General features: G+C 49.4%; 1 long non-coding RNA gene across 1 annotated transcript; it reads right to left on the bottom strand.

The window, feature by feature from the left end:
• Window positions 1–368: 368 nt before the first annotated feature.
• On the bottom strand, window positions 369–3590 carry LOC116464836 (uncharacterized). Its single transcript, XR_004247030.2, has 3 exons — window positions 3446–3590; window positions 2163–2335; window positions 369–433 (listed from the first exon to the last, which is right to left on the bottom strand). It is a non-coding gene; the product is annotated as an uncharacterized LOC116464836 (long non-coding RNA).
• Between the last annotated feature and the right edge of the window lie 4053 nt (window positions 3591–7643).

Raw genomic sequence — 7643 nt, 5'->3', positions numbered from 1 at the left:
GGGCCTCGCCATGCTGGAGATAACCGATGGCTGTGCGGTCAGAGGTTTCAGACAGCCAGTGGCTGGTGACAGAGAGCTACTACTTCATCTGGTGAGCAGAGCTGTTCCCCTCCCTCCAGGCGGCTCTCACAGGCACTCCCGTGCTCATCCCCACAAACCAATGCCCTCCCTCAGGGCTGGTGTGTTTCAGTTCTTTACTTTCTGCCAAAAGTCCAAGGTCACAAAACATCTGCCAAAACCTCTTAGATAAATTAGCTAAGTGGACAGCGGTTTACACTGAGAAAGATCCCATTCAGAGCTAAAGGTGGGGAACACTCATGGAAGGCACGAGAGCAGCGAGTGCTGCCAAGGCCAGGCCTGGCTCTTACGCTCTGCGGGGTCCTGGAGAAGCGGGTGCAGGAGGGCTCTGGGGGTGCCATGGTACAGCCGCAACCTGGAAGACAGGACCCAGAGAACATTCGTCAGCCATGTGCGTACTTCTCAGAAGGAAAGCACGTGGAGGCCTCAGCCACCACCACACCCACCAGAGCTTTCTAAACTCCGCCAGTCCCATCCTCTGTGGAATGCAGAGGCAGCTGAGGCCAGCAGCAGCTCCCCAAGCCCTCGGTGCTCGTGGCCAAGCATGTCTGGCACACACGCAGCCCCAACCCAAGGCAGCCTGAGAACTGAGGACCTTTCCTGGAAAACACCATGGAAATCTGTAAAACTCTGAAATGTCTCAAGAAAGTCAACATCTGAGGAATTTCCACAGCTGTATATCTGGAGCAGTGGTTCTCAAGCAGCAATGATTCTGCTCCCTAAGGCACATTTGGCAACGTCTGGAGACATTTTTTTTCGTTTGTCACAACTGGGCCGGGGGGCAGGGAGGCAGTGCCCTGGCATCTAGTGGGTTGCCAGGGATGCTGCTAAACATCCTACAGCACAGACGAAAGCCCCACAACAGCAAACAATTATCCATTCGAAAGTCAGTGGTGTCAAGCTTGAGAAACCCTGATTTGGAGTAAACATGTAGGCTTTAACCCTGGCTGAAAGGATGATGCACCAGCCTATCCACCCGTATGTCCAGCTCCTACACAGAGCCTGGCACGCGGCAGACACCCAGCCAGCATGTGCTGAATGAACACCTACTGCCCGCCAGGCACCTGTGAAAAACACATCGCTCAATATTCAAGCAGAACTTACGAGATATGCATTATCATTACCCCTCACATACAGATGAATAAATTCAGGGTCCAAGAGCTCAAATCACTTGCCTGAAGTCCCACAGAGAATCAGTGCTAGAGTAGGACTTTGGCCCATATCCATACTACCTCAGATCCATCGCTCGTGGCCAAAGCCGGCCCTTACTCCGGCCTAAAGAACAATTCCTTAAGTCACTTAGAAATGGCAAACCCAGCCGGACACAGCGGCTCACATCTGTAATCCCAACACTTTCGGTGGCTGAGGCGAGCAGATCTCTTGAGCCCAGGAGTTCAAGACCAGCCTGGGCAACATAGGGAGACCCTGTCTCTACTAAAAATACAAAAATTAGCCAAGCGTAGTGGCACACACCTGTAATCCCAGCTACGTGGGAGGGTGACACACAGGAATCGCTTGAGCCTGGAAGCGGAGGTGGCAGTGAGCCAAGATTGCACCACTGCACTACAGCCTGGGTGACGGAGCAAGACCCTGTCAAAAAAGGCAAACCCCCAAGCAAGACACATCCCACACTATGCTATTATGGACACACAACTTTAGATGACAAACATACGGTTTTCTACTGCCACCGTAAGACGAGCAGTTAAACCACCATAGAAAGATGCTGGAATTTGGCCAGGCGCAAAACCCCATCTCTACTAAAAATACAAAAATTAGCCAGACATGGTAGCAGGTGCATCACTTGAGGTCAGGAGTTCGAGATTAGCCTGGCCAACATGGCAAAATCCCGTCTCTACTAAAAATACAAAAATCAGCTGGGCATGGCACCTGTAATCCCAGCTACTTGGGAGGCTGAGGCACGAGAATCGCTCGAACCCGAGAAGCGGAGGTTGCAGTGAGCCGACATTAAACCACTGCACTCTAGCCTGGTCGACAGAGTGAGACTCTGTCTCAAAAAAAAAAAAAAAAAAAAAAAAAAAGACAGACGCTGGAAAACCCCACGGTTGTAGAAACAAGGCAGGTACCTTTTGTCCTGGGAAGCAGAGGTAGGAGAGTCCGGGTGGTTGCTGAAGATCCGAAGAATTCCAAACCCACAGGACAATGTCTGGAGGCTCCCATCCCGTTTCTTGCCCTCAGCGACCACTTCCACCACAGCCACGATATGAGGGTGGTTTAGGGATGTGTGAAAATACAAGGGCTGCAGAACAGAAGCCAGAGGATGGTCTGAGTGTTCAGGACACATACAAAGAGGACATGGGCGCTGTCCCCACCCCCGAGACCGCCTTCCTACACGTGCCACAGCATCAGGAACCCTCTACCATGCCCTCATGTGGTGCATCATATCTCTGCAGGATGCCAGGGAAGTGGGCACACTGAGGTAACTCCCACAGATTCGAATGTTGGTGTCGGAGCTCTTTATTCCAGAGCACCTAACATCGAGGGCATCAGACGTCTGCTTCCGCTCCAGGAACTTTCCATCCCCTAGGAATTCCACCACAAGAAACACCAACAGACTCCAGGCCCACTGGAGCAGAAAGGGGCTAGAGCGGCTATGCACCCAACCCTGCAGGGGGACATACCAGGTAGGACCATGGTTAGATCAGCCCAAGACATAACACATCCACCACTACAAACACATGCACATGCTGATCAATTCACGCTCCCAGCATCGCCTGACACTCAACACAGACAACTTCAATCACACCTTCCCAGTGCTGCTTCGTGCGTAACCATTTTGAGTTCCATCTGAACTGTATTTAAACTATTAACAAGAAGAATCCTTAGATTTCTTTATGTGCTAAGTAATTATCCCCAGTTCAGAGCCCAAAAGACTAAAGTCTTTTTATGCCAAAAATCACCTTGAAATCATTTTAAGATTTCTCAGGATCTAAGCCAAGTAGATGATATTCAAATTGATCTCAAAAGGTTTTCCACTCACACCTTCCCATTCCCAACATGCAAATGGCCAGCCTCTGCCTCCACCTTCCTGCCAGGCCCAGGAAGAGGAGGCCTGGGAAGACAGCACAGAAGACTCAAACCCCTCTCAGCATCTCATACAGGCACTCCCACTTGGGAATGAAAGCACCTTCACTCTGCTGCTGCTTTTCTATTGCGTTAAATTCAATGCAGTTGTTTTTATTTAAAATTAAGGGGCCCGGGGTGGTGGCTCGCACCTGTAATCCCAGCACTTTTGGGAGGTCGAGGCAGGAGGATCACTTGAGCTCAGGAGTTCAAGATCACCTGGCAACATAGCAAAACCCCATCCCTACCAAAAATACAAAAATTAGCCAGGCATGGTGGTGCACACCTGTGGTCCCAGCTACTTGGGAGGCTGAGACAGGAGGATCACTTGAGCCTGGGAAGTAGAGGTTGCAGTAAGCCGAGATCACGCCAGCGCACTCCGGCCTGGGTAACAGAGTGCAACTTTGTCTAAAAAAAAAAAGAAAGAAAGAAGGAATGCCGTAAGCACAGTAGACAGAGGTGGAGCCACTGACTGAGTTTGCTAATCAACAGAGAATGCACATCCCCAGGCATCAGGAGGGAGCCCATACCCCAACACCCCAGCTGGGGGGCAAAGCACAGGTCACCAGCTGAGCACAGAGACCGCCCCCATAAGGCAGAAAGAGGTAAGGAGAGCCGAGGTGGTCTTCCGCTCTATGACTTAAACTTGGAATAATCCTCCTATTAACGAGTTATTACCATGGTGTCACCGAGAAAACGTTTACTGTAATCACAGACTGTCAGCTCAGGATAACAGAGAGACGCATTAAAACATCAGCCATGAGATATAAATCGTTATTCTATTATCTTTTATTGCAATATGATGAAATAATGACCACTTACAGCTGACAGGTGGTTGGACTAAGAGAGAATTATGTTTGTTTCCAAGACTCAAGAACTGCTTTTAAAAAGCCCCACTGCAAAGTCCAGTTGGTCATTATCTCACCTTTTCTATTTGTACCTGTGTGTATCAGTCCTACGAACACTACTCATTTTTTCTATTGGCAATAAAGCAAACATTTTCAACTCTGATACAGAGCAACAACAATCTGCAGCCCAGAGGTCACCTTGAAATTTCTCTACCTGAACCAGGTGGAACCCGCGGCTAAGGGCATGTCCCCAATACAAGTTTATGGCTATGTCTCTCCCTTCTGTTTACCACTAAAAATAATCACTCTGAGGCCAAAAACAACAACAACAACAGCAACAGAGCCCCAGAGCTGCTTGTCTCAGCTGATCCAACCTTAGAATGTAAAGAATCCATCTTTAATCAGAAGAGTCAGCCACTCCAAGTGCAGCATGTTTGAAAAGTTCAGATGGTTGTACCAGTACAATTACTGATTGATAAGGACATATGCTCTTTTCCAAAAATCATTTATTGACCCTCCAGTGTGGGAACAGCCCCAAGCTAAAGAATTTATAAGGAATCTGGAAAACACAAGTCAGCTTTCAAAAAGCTCGAGCCGGCCGGGCGCGGTGGCTCACGCTTGTAATCCCAGCACTTTGGGAGGCCGAGGCGGGTGGATCACGAGGTCAGGAGATCGAGACCACGGTGAAACCCCGTCTCTACTAAAAATACAAAAAATTAGCCGGGCGCGGTGGCGGGCGCCTGTAGTCCCAGCTACTCGGAGAGGCTGAGGCAGGAGAATGGCATGAACCTGGAAGGTGGAGCTTGCAGTGAGCCGAGATCGTGCCACTGCACTCCAGCCTGGGCGACAGAGCAAGACTCCGTCTCAAAAAAAAAAAAGCTCGAGCCTTGAAGGCTTCATAAACGACAGATGAGGCAGGCACAAAACTGCGAGCAACAGAGCCACATGGCTGCACCCCTCGGGTCACTCCGGCAAGGTCACATTCGACCAGGTCACTGGTGCCTGATCACCCAATTCCCGCCTTACTCAGCCAGGCAGCACCCAGCTGAGGAATACCTGTACACACGCCCTTCAGTCTAGGGAAACTTAAGGAATGCCACTGCCATACATTTGGAAAGGAACATTCTCTGTATCAACTGAAATTGCATGATTAAAAGGTTAAGTCAAGCCCATCAAATCGCCTCCAAGGGAAGGCCACTTGAGACAGAGGGAGACAGGCTCTCTGTCACCCCTGCATCGCAGCTCACTTATCTGCACTGGTCAAGTTTCCTCCTTGACAGCGTAAACAGATTAATAAATCATTTAAATGCTCCTGTCTTAATGCCTTCATCTTCAAAAACACGGACACCATTTTGCCTCGGGGCCAAGTTTCCATTTTTCACCTGCGGTGATGGAAGTGGAATCGGGCCTCTGCCAATGTGCCTGGATGAAGAGGCTGCAGCCGGGCACCCCCATGGCACGGCCACGTGACCTGGCACCTGCATGACATGGGCTCCTCAGACAACGCTGGGCAGCAAGGCCAGAGAGGAGCTGAGCAGGAACAGAATGAGTCCCTTCCAAAGAACTGTCTCAATAAGCCTTTAACAGGATATCTTCAGCCAGGCAAACAATGCAGAGACTTCATGCAGTTCCTACCCTCCGGCTCAGAATCACACTGCGGGTTCGGACGGCTTCCCAGACACTACCCCTCAAAGACAGCAGGGATCGGGGGAGCCCATCGATTTCCACAGCCAAGCATCATGACAGGGACAGGGACAGCCCCCTGCCCCACGAATTATCCAGCCCACAATGTCAGCGGTGCCAAGGTCGAGAAACTCTCATTTGGAGTAAAAATGTAAACTTTAATCGTGGCTGAAAGGATAATACACCATCTTATCCATCTCTGCACGTCCAGCTCCTAAACAGAGCCTGGCACGCAGAAGACCCTTAACCAACGTTTCCTGAATAAAAACTACTGCCCACTGGGTCCCGGCTTATGGAAAAGCACATGACTTAATACTCCAGCAGCACTTACGGGATGCACACTCTTATCTCTCATGAGCAAATGAATGAAGTCAGGAGGAGTTTATGTTTTTCTTGCAAATTAATTTAATTTCTTTCTTTTTTTTTCATAGGTTTTTGGGGAACAGGTGGTATTTGGTTACATGAGGAAGTTAGTGGTGATCTGTGAGGTTATGGTGCACCCATCACCCGAGCAGTACACACTGGACCTAATTTATAAGGTTTTTTTTGTTTGGTTTTTCTTTTTTGAGACAGAGTCTTGCTCTGTCACCCAGGCTGGAGTGCAGTGGCGTGAATCTCAGCTCACTGCAACCTCCACCCCCCGAGCTCAGGATTCTCTAGCCTCAGCCTCCCAAGTAGCTGGGATTATGGGTGTGTGCCACCACGCCCAGCTAATCTTTATATTTTCAGTAGAGACAGGGTTTCACCATGTTGGGCCAGGCTGGTCTCAAATTCCTGACCTCAAGTGATCCATCCACCTCAGCCTCCCAAAGTGCTGGGATTACAGGCATGAGCCACTGTACCCGGCCTCATTGTGTAGTCTTTTATCCCTTACCCTCTAGGATCAAGGAGTTTAAATCACTTGTCTGAAGTCCTACAGGGATCAGTGATGGAGCAGGACGCTAGCCCATCCTACCTCAACTCCAACACCCATGGCAAAAGCCAGTTTTCCCTCTGGCCTAAAGAGCAACTCCTTGGCTTACTTAGAAAAGTAAGTGAGCAAACATGATTACAACCCAAAGCAAGAAATATCTAACCCCAGCTCTACCAAAATAAAAACATTTAGCTGGGTGTGGTGGTGCATGCCTGTAGTCCCAGCTACTTGGGAGGCTGAGGAAGGAGGATCACTGGAGCCCGAGTCCAAGGCTGCAATGAGCTATGATTGCACCATTGCACTCCAGCCTGGGCAACATAGTGACACCCCATCTCTTAGAAAAGAAACATCCCACACTATGCTGCTATGAACACACAACAACAAAATTGACAAACTTACAGCTTTCCATTGTCCCCAAATGACTGACGGTTCAATCACCGTAAAATTTTTTTTTTAATTAATTTTTTTGCACACAAAAAACAAAAAACATTTTCTAAAAATACATACAAACAAAAAGATGCATACCAAACATATTAGGAAGGTTGCACATGGGAAGTCGGGGAATAGAAATGGGGGGTGGGAGTTAAAATAAATGAGAGAGGGACTTTATATGGATCAGTGATAATAACTCAATCCTCTATTTGACAAAGAAGAGGGAGAAGGAAGAGGAAGAAAAAGAAAGTGGGATAAAGGATCAGAAAGGGAGGAAAATAGAAAAAATTAGAGTATGACTCCAGGGTAGACCTGTTTTGTTGTCACTGAGTTGGTTGGTTAGTTTGTCTGTTGTATTTTTCATGTTTCGCCAAGTTGGCCAGACTGGTCTCGAACTCCTAGCCCGAAGTGATCAACCCGCCTCGCCCCCCAGAGTGCCGGGACCACAGGCGTGAGCCACCACGTCCAGCCCCCACATTGCTTCTGGCCTCCGTGGTAGACCTCCCAGATGGAGCGGCCGGGCAGGGGCGCTCCTCACTTCTTCCCAGACACGGGGCGGCCGGGCAGAGGCGCTCCTCACTTCCCAGACAGGGCGGCCAGGCAGAGAC

The sequence above is a fragment of the Hylobates moloch genome, unplaced genomic scaffold (assembly GCF_009828535.3).
Source record: "Hylobates moloch isolate HMO894 unplaced genomic scaffold, HMol_V3 SCAFFOLD_1903, whole genome shotgun sequence".
In the NCBI taxonomy this organism is placed as follows: domain Eukaryota; kingdom Metazoa; phylum Chordata; class Mammalia; order Primates; family Hylobatidae; genus Hylobates; species Hylobates moloch.
The sequence above is the reverse complement of the archived record's forward strand: the minus strand, read 5'-3'. Positions and strand labels throughout refer to the sequence as shown.